This window comes from Anas platyrhynchos, chromosome 4 (assembly GCF_047663525.1).
Source record: "Anas platyrhynchos isolate ZD024472 breed Pekin duck chromosome 4, IASCAAS_PekinDuck_T2T, whole genome shotgun sequence".
Lineage (NCBI taxonomy): Eukaryota > Metazoa > Chordata > Aves > Anseriformes > Anatidae > Anas > Anas platyrhynchos.
The window spans coordinates 29,894,130-29,906,412 of NC_092590.1; the positions used below are offsets into that span (position 1 = coordinate 29,894,130).

Consider the following 12,283-nt stretch of genomic DNA (forward strand, 5'->3'; position numbering starts at 1 on the left):
TGGAGCTCAGATGAACAGAGGAGAGGCTATGGCATGTGATTAAATGTTTTTCTAGGTGATGGAGCAGAGGGGCAGATGCTCTGATGAGCATGCAGTAGGTAAGTAGGTAGAGCTGTGTATGTGGCAGTGTGCCCTGGAAAAGCAGAAGCAGGAGCTGAAGAGCTCGTGAACAGAGGCACCCCACAGGAATGTGGTCCCCATGAGTACTAGGCATACCTTGGGGTTAGGTGTGGCCAAACAGACTGCATTTCACAAATCATGTGCCTCAAGTAGGGTCAATGTTGTGCTTCTTAGGAAACCACAAGTATTTAAATGAGGAAAATATATATTTATTTTTTTGCTTGCTTTTTCAGAGAGAGAAAGCTCAACAACATAAGGCAAAGACAATGGCTAAATTTGTGTAATGAGTTTGTTTTGGTTATCTTTCTGCTAATTCATTTGCTTGGAAAAACATACTGATGATCTTATCTGTACGCCCTTTCTAATAGCTGTTGTAAGCTTAATAGCTGATGAGAGACCAAACTGCATTTTTTTTTTCTTTTGCTGTATTTAATCTTAATATTCACTCTTGATCTTGAGCTTCAAGGTATATGAAAACTAAACAAACTACAGAATGTAAGTAAATGAATCTGACTGAGATGGTAATTAGACATACAACTCATTGATGGAGTAGTACTTGCTGTAGGTTCAACAAATAACTATAAAGAATTTTCTTAAAGAATTGTGAATAGGTTTCTTTTAGCAAATACAGCTTTTTCCTCCAAATAAGTATCCTGCAACCATGATTCCTAGTGACTGTGACTAAAATAACTAGATGGGTGTATAAATCATTATACGATGGAAAGATGAATTAGGTTTCCTGCTCATAATTCTTCTGCTTGGGAAGTGGGCTTCTGTTGCTGTGTGATTTTTTTTTTTTTTTTTTTTTTACGAGTGAAGTCTTCGAATGAAACAATTTGAAGAAAATGGGTGGAATAGGAGTACCAGCTGTGAAAGGGAATAAGTGCTGGAACTAACTTCCTTCCATAAAACCCCGCTTTTTGGGAATAAATAGAAGAAAATTGGAGTGCCTTTAGCAGCCTAATCAGCTATTTCCTGTTCTTCTATTACCGTGTTCCTTAGAAATAACCAGAACTCTTGGTTGATATCAGTGTTCATTGTCTTACCTTTTCCAATACTTAATTTTTTATTTTTAATTTAATTTTTTAAATTAGTTTTTCGTGCTGTTAATTTTTGTCTTTTGCAGCTTTATGCTCTTTATTGCTTTCAGAGCCACAGAAGGAATGATGCTAAAAAAGAATTTTATTGCTAATTATTGGAAGCATCAGTCTGAGGTCTGAAAAGAGCATTTGGTGCAGTTTAAGACTAAGTTAACTATAGGGTACCCCTTGCAAACCATCTGTGTTGCTAGAGAGAAATGTTTTATTCTATGATGCAACACATTATGAAAATATTTTTAAGTAAAAAAAGAGACCTCATGCCAAAGAAAAAAACCTCTTGAGGGATGCCTGAACTCCAAAAAGTAGAGGAAATGAAACCAATAAGTAAGAATGTTTGTTCTTCAGACAAGGCTATTTGAGGCTATTAATTTTATTGACAAGATAAAAATACTTGACTAAATGCAAAAAATTAATCTACAGTTTCTTTTTATCTTATTCTATTTAGTCTGTAAATATGCTGCTTGTATTCCTTCCATATTTCTTGCAGATCTGAAAAGATACAAAAATAAGCTGCTGTTTAGTTATATTGACAGGTGACCAAAGCTTTATTTTTTTTTTTTTTCACTTAAAAATACATTTTTTCAAGAACTTAAGTGATTTCTCAGACTCTGACAGATGAAATTTATTTGTTCAATAGCTATTTCTACTTTGCTTGATTCAAAATGTGAGTTACAAACACTTTGATCAATGAATCGAACAGTCATCTAGGTTCATTACACAGTAGTTCATTTAAATGCATCTCTATCCTTGAAATCTTGTAGAGCAGTACAAGTGAACCACAACAAATCTACTTGTGCTTTTTATGGGTCTTTATGGGTCAGAGTGGCTGTTAGAGACAAAAGACACTTCTGGTAGGCTCATGCAGACCTATTTTAACCTAGCTAATTTCACAGGAATGTTATCACAAAAGAGTTTGGTATGGACTTCAAAAGTTACAGAAGTTGAATAAATATTTGAGTTATGAAGCTGTGATGGGCTCAGCTAATGCAGATACTTTGCAAGCTGCACCTGCACTAGTTTAATACTCTGGGTATTTCTATTTGAAATCTGTTCTTAAAGTACTGTATGTTCCTGTATTGCAGTATGCTAAGGCAAAGTTATTTTCAATTAATTAGGTCAAAGTAATTATATATGCTGTAAATGCTTGGAACTATTTTTTGTTCCAATTCTAAAATTCATTAAAGGGTGTTGCTAATGAATACTGTTTGAAATAGATTATCTTCTGTCCTGGATCAAATTTCTCTGTGTTTGTTTCAGTGAAGTGGCAAATGGCATGATAGTTGGGGACAACTATGATCGCCGACAAAAAATCATTGAGATGGATACCTTTCAAAACTGTTATGTGAGAGTAAAAAAAAAAAAAGAAAGGGGGTGGGGAGAGAGATAGGGGCTGGGACATGGGTGTGTGAGAATTGCCCCATCAGGGATAGTTTTGGAAGTACTTTTCTCTCCAAATCATAACATGAATGAATCAAAGCACATCATGCCCCTCACTGCCACTGGTGGTAATCTCTTGCTTCAGCCAGCTCAGTTTCAGGTTGGCAAGCCCATGCAGGAGAGCTGAGCCTCCTCAGCAGTCTCTGTGGTAGACACGGCTGTAAGATCCCGGCTTCTTAAAAAATAAGCTTTTCTTTAAAATGTGCCCGTTTTCTTCTGTGAACCACCCCTGTACTGATGTATACATCCTAGTCTGAGCATCCGGCACTAAATCTCATGACTGAAATCTTTTGTTTCTCTCTCACAACTTTATTAACACTTCTAGTTTCCTTCTCTGTTTCTGTTCAAAGATTTCTGCTAGTGGCTGACGGAGGGAAAACAGTTTTTGATCTGCAGGTCCTATCGTATATTGATCTGCCCTGAATGTTGCTCAATTGAGATTTGTGTGTTGTTCCTATATGGCGCTGGTGCAGCGCTTCCCAGGCAATTCAGCCCTCAGCTCAGTTCAGGTTTGGTATCTTTCCACATTGCCATTTCTACTGCCACTGCCTGACCAGGCGGTCTGATCCTGTTCTCATTTCAGGCTGTTCTCTCACTGTGCCTGCCTTTCATCCCTTCTCCCTCTTCCCAGTGCCAACAGAAGTTCAATCATTTTTTCAAAACTGCTTCTAATTTTTCATGGTGAATCTGTTAAGTATGCCAGGTTTTAGGGTTTTCACAGTGACAGAAACACCTCCACAGAAGAACTGGAAGACATTCTATACCCCATATACTTTTCTGCAGAGCTGTAATTTGACATTTATGTTGCTGCTTTATCCCTGGTCTTTTCAGTTTAGGATATGTCTGCACAGTGGACAGTGGTAGAATATAAAACTCATTTTAAGTGTGGTGAAGTTCTGGAAACATCCTGGCTTCATCACTACAAGATCTACATATTATTTTTGTTAGCATAGATACAGTTTTGGGCCAGTTACCTCCAAGAAGGTGTGCCCAAATTTAGCTCAGTGTGAAACAGGAAAACACACAGCACTATTAAAGTGAAGGTTTGGTTGTAAAAAATAAAGCTTCAGATAAGAAATCTTCCACTATTCACAGTCGGCTAGGAAAGCACAAGAATCAGTCTGATTTACATGGGTGCTGCTATATTTGTGCAAATGCCTGTTTTTCACCTATGAAGACCTGTTTTCTAAATGACACTCCTCTTGTGCCTTGCAGAAACATCATTAATGACTGCAGACCAGTGCAAAAGCTTCATGTGCCTCTGTAGACACAGTTTTGCTTAGTACTCAGAGCATACAAACACTGGCTTTAAAGAAATGGCGCCGATGTATGTGCAGCAGCCAAGAAAAAAGACTTCTAAATTTCCTAAATTTCCTGAGAAAGACAGCACTCAGTTGCTGGGCTTTATATACTTCCTAAGCGTCTGTAGCTCAGGAAAATTTAATGATGTTCCCTTTCAAACATGCTGGTATCATGTCTCTGTAAAGGTTAGAGGCAAATTTACAATGTGCCACAGAGCGGTTGAGGACCGATCCATTTCCACTTCATGCAGGGAAATGGAGCCCAATAGCTGTGGCTCTCACTTTGCAATGGTTCCTTTGTCTACCAAGCTATGGTGGGGAAACTTTCCTATAAAGGTGTGTAACATACAGTGCAAGAGCATAGGCTTTCATGTTGCTAACCCACATAAATAGACATTGAGTGATGTCTGTTTAATTTGTGGTTTGTTTGCACAATATGACTTTTAAAAAGAAAACAACCAACACAAAGGATTTTATTTATTTATTTTATTTCTAGTAGAGATAGAAAAAGTAAAGAAATTACTAAGCAAAGGAAGAAAACAACAAACACCAGTTGCAAAGTTCTGACAGGCTACTCTAGTATGTAATGTGGAAATACTGGCAGTTTATTTCTCTTTCATTTGACTACCAATTCTGATAGCTGCTATTACATATTCATAGTTTCTGTAATCATAGAATCATTTTGGTTGGGAATGACCTCTGAGATCATCAAATCCAATCTTTAACCTAGCACTTCCAAGTCCATCACTAAACCATGTCACTAAGCTCTACAGCTGCACATTTTTGAGGACCTCCAGGGATAGTGACTCAACCACTTCCCTGGGCAGCCTTGTTTCAATGCTTCACAACCTTTTCAGTGAATTTTTTTCCTAATATACAACAGAAACCTCCCCTGGAGCAACTTGAGGCCATTTCCTATTTTTGTATTGCTTTTTGATTAGGAAAAGAGACTGATCCCCACCTCACTAAAACCTTCTTCAAGGTAGGAGAATGATAAGGTCTCCCCTGAGACTCTTTTTCTCTAGGCTAAACAACCCCAGTTCCCTCAGTCATTCCTTGTAGGACATGTTCTCTAAAATGTAGAAGGACCATATAATATGTATTAATTTTTCTGTTGTTGTTGTTTTCAGTGTTTTATAACAGAAGAAACATGGTTTATTTAGCAACTCCGTGTTTTTCAATTTTGAGTCTTTAATCTTCTGTAGATATTCTCCTCAGCCTTTATTTAAAAAATAGGCAAGTATTGTTTAAGAAAGAGTTATGATTATTACTTTGAATGCATGTTGGCATATATGTATGGGTATTTCTGTGACTTCAAGCTTAATTTGTACGTGTGTGAGGGATCTTCAATTTTCTATAATAAGTTCGTCTGACTGTTACTGAAGCTGTTGTTTCTGGCCCAGTCACCTGCCTGACAGAGCCACTCTAGGCTGAAAACATGACCAGAGCTTGCCATGCCTCACTGATCATTATTATTCTTTGCATTCAATGTACTGTTTTGTGACATTTTCCTGCATACTTTTTAAACTTTATTATTGATTGTAAATGCAATGAAACTAACAAAAGATGCAAACCAAGGGCTTCTCAATATTATTTCTGTGTTTTAGTGCATGGTCATGCTATATTTTCTCCAAGATAAGCCATCTGAACTTGGAATCATCCCTTACAAAGCTGTATTTTCTGTTACATTTTCAGAATGTGTTTCTGTTAATTCAAAATCATGTGTGATACAAATCAAAAGCTTGGAGAGCCGAGGGTTAATCTCCAGGACAGGCTCAAGACAAACCAGGTGTTGCAGGAAAGGTTAAAAGGGACAGATGAAGCTATTGCAATGCTTAATGGGGTGGCAGTAGGACTAATTATCTCAGCTGACTGCCAGGTGCTTGTTTGCTAAAATTTATAAAAGGATGTGGGGGAAGAAAGATATGGGTGGTGCTGTGAATTTTTTTTTTTTTGTGTTGGTATGGTGATTCAAAGGCCCTAGGTAGGTAGTGATTTTAATTTTATTTTGGAGGGATATTTCTCTCCGTTATGCGTTTTTCTCTTGCTGTAAGCTTCACTTGGGGCTGTGTAGTTCCATTCCATGTATATAGGCTAATAACTCAGACTAAGTTGCTGAGAGCTGCTCCTGTGAGTCCTATAAGTTTTGCAAGATACTCTGATTCAGCAATCAAATATTGATTTAGGAAATCTTCTCCTGTGTATGCTCTTTGGCTTTAGTTGTCTGCCTGTTATTTGTAAATAATGTCCATCAGAAGGTAACACAAAACATGGGAAGACAAATTACAGTCAGTGGGGTTTGTTGTGCCATTTTTGAGAAATAAGCTCTGAATGAGATGAAGTGCAGGGTTGTTTGCTGTTGTTTTTGTATTATTATTTTATTTTATTGAATGCAGCAATTCAAGGAGGAAAAAGTAACCTCTAAAGTGAGGAGCAGCGCTGCCAGCGAGAAAAACTCTGCCTCAGCAGCGTGCCGGGGTAAGCTGCAGTGCATTGGTGTGGTGTGGCAGGAGCAGATTGGAGAATCTGATGGCGGTCTCCTTTCGTTTACTGTCGCACTGGGTGGCAAGGGTAAAACAGCGATTGCTTGTGTGGTTAAGGAATATTAGGAAAGTACTGAACAAATTTAAGCTGTCTTCCCCTGCAATTTAGCTGCTGGAAATTATTGCGAGCTAGTATCATAAGATCAGTCAGTATGAAGAACCGTCATCTGAGAACATCTGTGTTTAAATGATCAAGCAGTGCTATCATAACGATTGCTTAATTTTCATAATATGTCCCATATATTTGTGTGACTAGCCATAACTAGCAACAGCATAGATTTCATTACTTTTGAAGAATTAAAGAAGTGGCCTAGAAGTGGGTCTTCTTGGTGTAGGTGGTGATATGATCATAAAAAACAGAGGGTGGTATGATGCTGGCATATCTGAAAGGCTAAGAAAGCCAGCATACTGCTTTAATGTCTGGAAAAGTTCCAGATTTAATGAGCATTTAAGCTCTTTTCTACTGTGGGAACAGCATAATGAATACTGACAAGCCTGGGTTGCATGTTGGCTGATGCAGCTGTCCTTAGGATTCATGGGCTTTAATAGCTGCACATCCCAAAGCTCTTGGCTGTTTTGAGTAACCCCCTGCTCTTGGGCTCAGTAGCCTTTTTGACAGTGAAAGCAAGTCAAAGGCTTGGAAAACTACTTTCTTGCTACTTCCAGAAGTGTCACTGTGTGAACAACAAAACTCCTCCTGTGTTTCATTGTGCTGTAAACAAATGCTGATCTTTATTATATACTATTCTGTGCATACATTTCTAGGGAGGAAAGTGGATATAAGTCCAGAATGCTACCACTGCCAAATAATTGTAGAATAAGCTTATTTTACTGAGCATAATGTCTAATGCTAGTGAAAGGAACCAGTGGGGTTGTGTGACCCTTTGGCACAGCAGAACTGTTTATTACAACAGTTTTTATACTGACTGCAATGAAAGTAGGATTGTTTTCTTAGTGTTTGAAAAGGAAATAGCCATGTTAGCTAACACATGAATTGTGATGTTTTAGATTTACCTGGTTCACAGTTAAGTAGTAAATGCTTGCTCTTATCCGATTCATAGGCAACATCAGGGAAGAATTCATCATTCCACAAAGATGAAGGTATGGAGAAAAGTAATTACAGCAAAATGTAGAGGAAAAATGCCAATGGTTATTCAGAATAGTAGAGGTAGTAAGTCTGTGGATACCTATGTATGAGATACAGGACTGCAGGCTTCTGTGTGTATTTAAAACACATTGCTCCAAATCCCCTGTTCAACTAGAGATACTCTAGTTGTACTCTAATGCTGAAGGTCGCTGTGAAGAAGGACCTCATGGAGACATCTGATTTACTTAGGGAATCCAGTCATAATGGCAGGCAGCACAATTCTTCCCTTGTTACAACCTGGCCATAACATCTTGTGCATTTATTATTTCTAGCGTAGAGACTGAAAGGTTCTTCAAGACTGATATCAGTTGGTTCAGACTACAGATTTTAGAAAGACTTTGCTTCAAATTCTGTGATTTAATTTCATACTCTTTGTTTGGTTAACACAGCAGGTGCATAGTAAAATATGGCTCTCAACAGGTGAATCTGATTCTGAAAGCAGCACTGGCAGGTGTGACCTCTAAGGAGTTCACACAGATAGCACCTTTCTGCATACAAAATACCCTTCTGGAACATTGGGTCACCTCAAAAAGCAGTAGAGAGTAGTAATGTTTTGGAGCTAGAGCAACTGCTTGTGAGAGACTCAGACTGAACGCACAGACTTCCTGAGTAACCAGGGGGTAGTGCTCTGTGCAGCAAGGACTGTCTAGTCTTGTAGTATTTTTGTATTTATTCTTTTAAAGAACAATTGGTGCAAAAGACTTCAGCTGAAATCAGGGCTCCAAGTGCTTTTGAATTTGCCTTTTGTTGAGTAAGCTGCTAATAGAATTTTACTTAACCCTTGATGATAACTCATACTTGTTTTAGGTTGGGAGGGACCTGTGGGGATGACTAGTTTAAACCCTGGTCAGCTCCCCTGTTTTTCTGTGTAGGGAAAAATGCATGTAGCACTTTGAGTCTGGTCACAAATATTTTGGATAAAATACGATTTGTTCTTGATATATATATATATATATTTATATATTTTTTTTGTTTAGATAATTAAGTAGTCAGGCTACTTATTAGACTTAAGAATACCTAAATTTCATATTTGCTTTCAACTTCCAGTGTTCTCAGATGATAAACGAGAAGTCAGGGGTGTGAAATATTAACTTTTGGGCTTTGTGCTGACAACCAGCTTGTCCCCAGTACTCCAGAGCAGGGGTATTTGTGGTTTGGTCTGGATAAGCTTTCACCTTCCCTTCACCACTGTTAGTGATGTCTGTTCTTGCATAACATTTACAGGAGAATACCCGTTCATATATTTTTCCCAAATTTGAAGCCTATGCAGTTAAACTTATGTTGAATACACCCATGTTTCTCCTGTTCAAATACTTTAAGGCTTGCTGATCAAAAATGCTTATCAAATTGAGCTAAATTAGTGTACTACAGATTTGGGATGCTCAATTTAGCGTTACTGTGAAAAATCCATTTGAGATAATAGACTTCGCCCTAGGGTTTTAGAAGAACCACAAAAAATCATTCTTGGATTGCTTATTAAAAATCAGTAATGTTGGGAAATATTTAATGCTTCAGTCTAATTCTTGACAAATATGACAAGTCTTCTTGGATAATCTGAAAGCCAGCATGGAAAGATGCAAAGCAAGTCTAGGGAGGCCTGAAAATTGCCTCTGTTCTGCCACTATTGCTATATGTTGTTTTTTTGCCTCGCCTGTTTTTAAATGTGGCCCAAGAATGGGGTGGTATCATGGCATTTACTGCTAATACAAAGCTGTTGGTCTCAAGACAAGCTCTTGGTTTCACACAACACTAGAATTTAGAAAAAGCACAATGTTAGTAGAGCCAGGTGAAATCTAATAGTACAGAGTGTAAAGTAATTCTCTTAGGAATAATAAGGAAGCTTTTTTGCTGTGAAACATGGCTTGTCATCTTGTTTCATTGGTAAATCATAGGAAAAGTATTTATCCCTAACGTCGGAGACTTTGCAGAAGCTTGGCAAGATAGGTTGAAATACTAATGCTAACACAAAAGGTGAAGTTTTTGCAATAACACGTATACTGTTGAAATAGCAAAGTCAAAGCTCTTTTTCATCCTCCATTGTTGAAGCTATCTGAGGATCCAGAGGCTTTGACTTTTGCCAAACCTAGCAAAGCTGAGCAGGTGCAGGCATGTAATTGCTCTTTACTTAACCTTGCTGTGTATTAACAAAAGGAGGAGAAGAGGGAAGCGGACAGTCAGGACAAATTTGTATGGGCAGACCATGGGTTCATTTAGGCTGCAAGTTAAGAGAGATTCTAGGTATCAGAGAAAAGATTATTCAATAAACTTTGACTAGAGTGGGAGGAAGAAGTCTTAACTGACTTTTAGACAGAAGCCTTCATAAATCTGTAGCATCTTTCTATCTACTCCTTTGCAGAAAACCATGTATTATGTCATACAGATTTTTGTAAATCCCATTAATTTCTCAGTGAAGTTGCACCCACCCCCCACCCCGCAGAGAACACTGCTAATTCTGAGTACAGAGGAGGCTGGCATCAGTTTAATTGCCCAGAAAGTCTTGTTGTCACCACTTTGAATGCTAGTTAAGCTGCTGCTTCCATTTTCCCTGCTGCTGGAGACTTTGCACCCTACTGAGCAAACAGGAACAGTCTGGAGTTTATCTGTGTTTCAATGTAGCAAACTGAGGATTGTCATTATGGAAAAAAGAATAAGCATTATAGCTTCCAACATTGTCTTCTGGACTGGATCCTGCAGGTTGGATTCTGTATCTGAGATGCTGTAAAATAACTTACTGGGGAAATTAAATGTCTTTTGTGAAGAACTTTTTTTTCTGGAATAAGCAAAAGAGAAATGTTTCATTTATTAAGCAGGAAAAAGTTCAAAGATGTAGACATTAATTTTTTAGTATAATGCAACATGTGAAGACAAATGTGTTTAATAATGTCACCTTCTAAATAAAGAATAGTTTCTAGTACTGTCTGAAATACATAAAAGTACTTGTTTAGTCAAAGCAATGCTGCTTTTAAGTGTGCTGAAGTTCATTAAGTCTGTTCAGACAGACTTATATTCCTGCGAACTTGCGAGATGTGATAAGAGCTGAGCAAAAGTATACATTCAACACAATGTAAAGCTACGCTGAATATTGATTTTTATGGGAGTGCTGCATTTACTACACTTCAATACGGATTATGTGAAATATAGACTCCGGTTTGGAAGCAAGTGCCCTCAGAAGAAAATCTATTTTCTGAAGAAGAATACATGGTATAGAGAGCTATAAAATCAGTGATAGTGTGTCATTTTGGAGAAAGTTTCAGATACTGATGTGTTTCAGGGTTTTCAGTATAACCAAGTTTCAAAAAATGGCTCTCACCATGCTGTACTGTGTCCATGCGTTGCCTCTCTGGTGTGCAGTGCATCGTGACAGCAGTGGTGGTTCTTCAAGTTGTGCTGTCCAGCCTGTGGCTCAGTGTGCAGGATATACCAAATTTACTTTTGGTCAGTGATGGTTAAGAATTTTGCATGCAAAATTGAAGAGGAGGCGTTGGCTCTTCCTTGGAGTGTTAATTTGTGTTGACTTTGAAGGTCTTCATCAATTTAAATTTATCCAAGACTTCCCATATTTTTTCCCATTTTTAATGTGTTTGATGGCTAGCATATGAAGTGTAATGAGGGAAACGTGACAAAGTGAAATGATCTAGGAGAGGTACAAAACCTATAAGGAACGCGATTTAAATTGATGTGATTACATCTTTTCCTCCTGTGTGCTTTCAGGCAACAATCTCCTTCCTAGTGTGTGGAGGAATCGTTAAGTGAGGCAGGACATGTGAATGTTGAGCAGTTGGGAGACAATGGGCTGGTGAAGCACCATACTCAACTCACATGAGCCTTGGCACGTATGCAGCTGGCTGAGAGCCAATCAGGCTCAAGGACATGATGCCCTTGGGCCATCGGGAAAGTCCCTAAGGTGGGACAGGTAGCCAAAAGAAGGAGGACCAGACTGAAAAGCCCGGGAAGTGTTAACCAATCCTGAGCTTAGTTTCTGCAATATGTATGAGTTGATTATGTTCAAACTAGATAAAAGACGACTGAGCTATCCATTAAGGTTGAAGTTCACTGTTCACTCATATTGATGTGCTGGGTCTTCCTTCCGTCGACAACACTAGTGAAGCAAAGATTTCTTTATAATATATGGCTACATATTTAAATGGGCACTTAGTGTAGTTTTGGTTTAAAAACAACTTTCTTTCTGTATGTTATTAGGCAAGTCCTGTAATAATTTAAATGTACAACAGTATGCTTTATTCAAAGCAATGTGCTTCTGTTGTTTTCCTCAAGATTTATAAAAATAGCTTTATAAAACAGCATGTTTTTGGATATCATTTTATATCAAACAGGTTCCCTGAATTGGTTGTGGTCTTTGTGATAAAATCCAGAGTTTCAAGCTAGTGGAAAAAATAAATAAGTATTACTAAGTTCTGCCCTTTACTCTTGTGGGAGAAAGAAGAAGCATGTTACAGATGCCGATCATGAAACCATAAGGAGCTGATGTAAGTGGATTATGGAAAGGGAAGAGATGTCCTTGACCACAATCAGACTAGAATACTTTACAAATGATCTTTGGATATTCAGTGGTAGTTGATATCCATCACTTAGGTCAATGTTCTGAAGACAAAGCAAGTAAGGAATGGCTGCTAG

At 38.1% G+C, this 12,283-nt stretch overlaps 1 non-coding gene across 6 annotated transcripts in view; it reads left to right on the plus strand.

The window, feature by feature from the left end:
* Window positions 1–5,836: 5,836 nt before the first annotated feature.
* LOC101790593 (SPARC (osteonectin), cwcv and kazal like domains proteoglycan 3) overlaps window positions 5,837–12,283 on the plus strand; it is a 78,886-nt gene continuing 72,439 nt past the window's right edge. For all 6 annotated transcript variants that reach the window (XR_003496917.3, XR_003496916.3, XR_005265404.2 and 3 more), the window contains exon 1: window positions 5,837–5,942. This is a non-coding gene — a transcript (SPARC (osteonectin), cwcv and kazal like domains proteoglycan 3). The remainder of the gene's footprint in view (window positions 5,943–12,283) is intronic.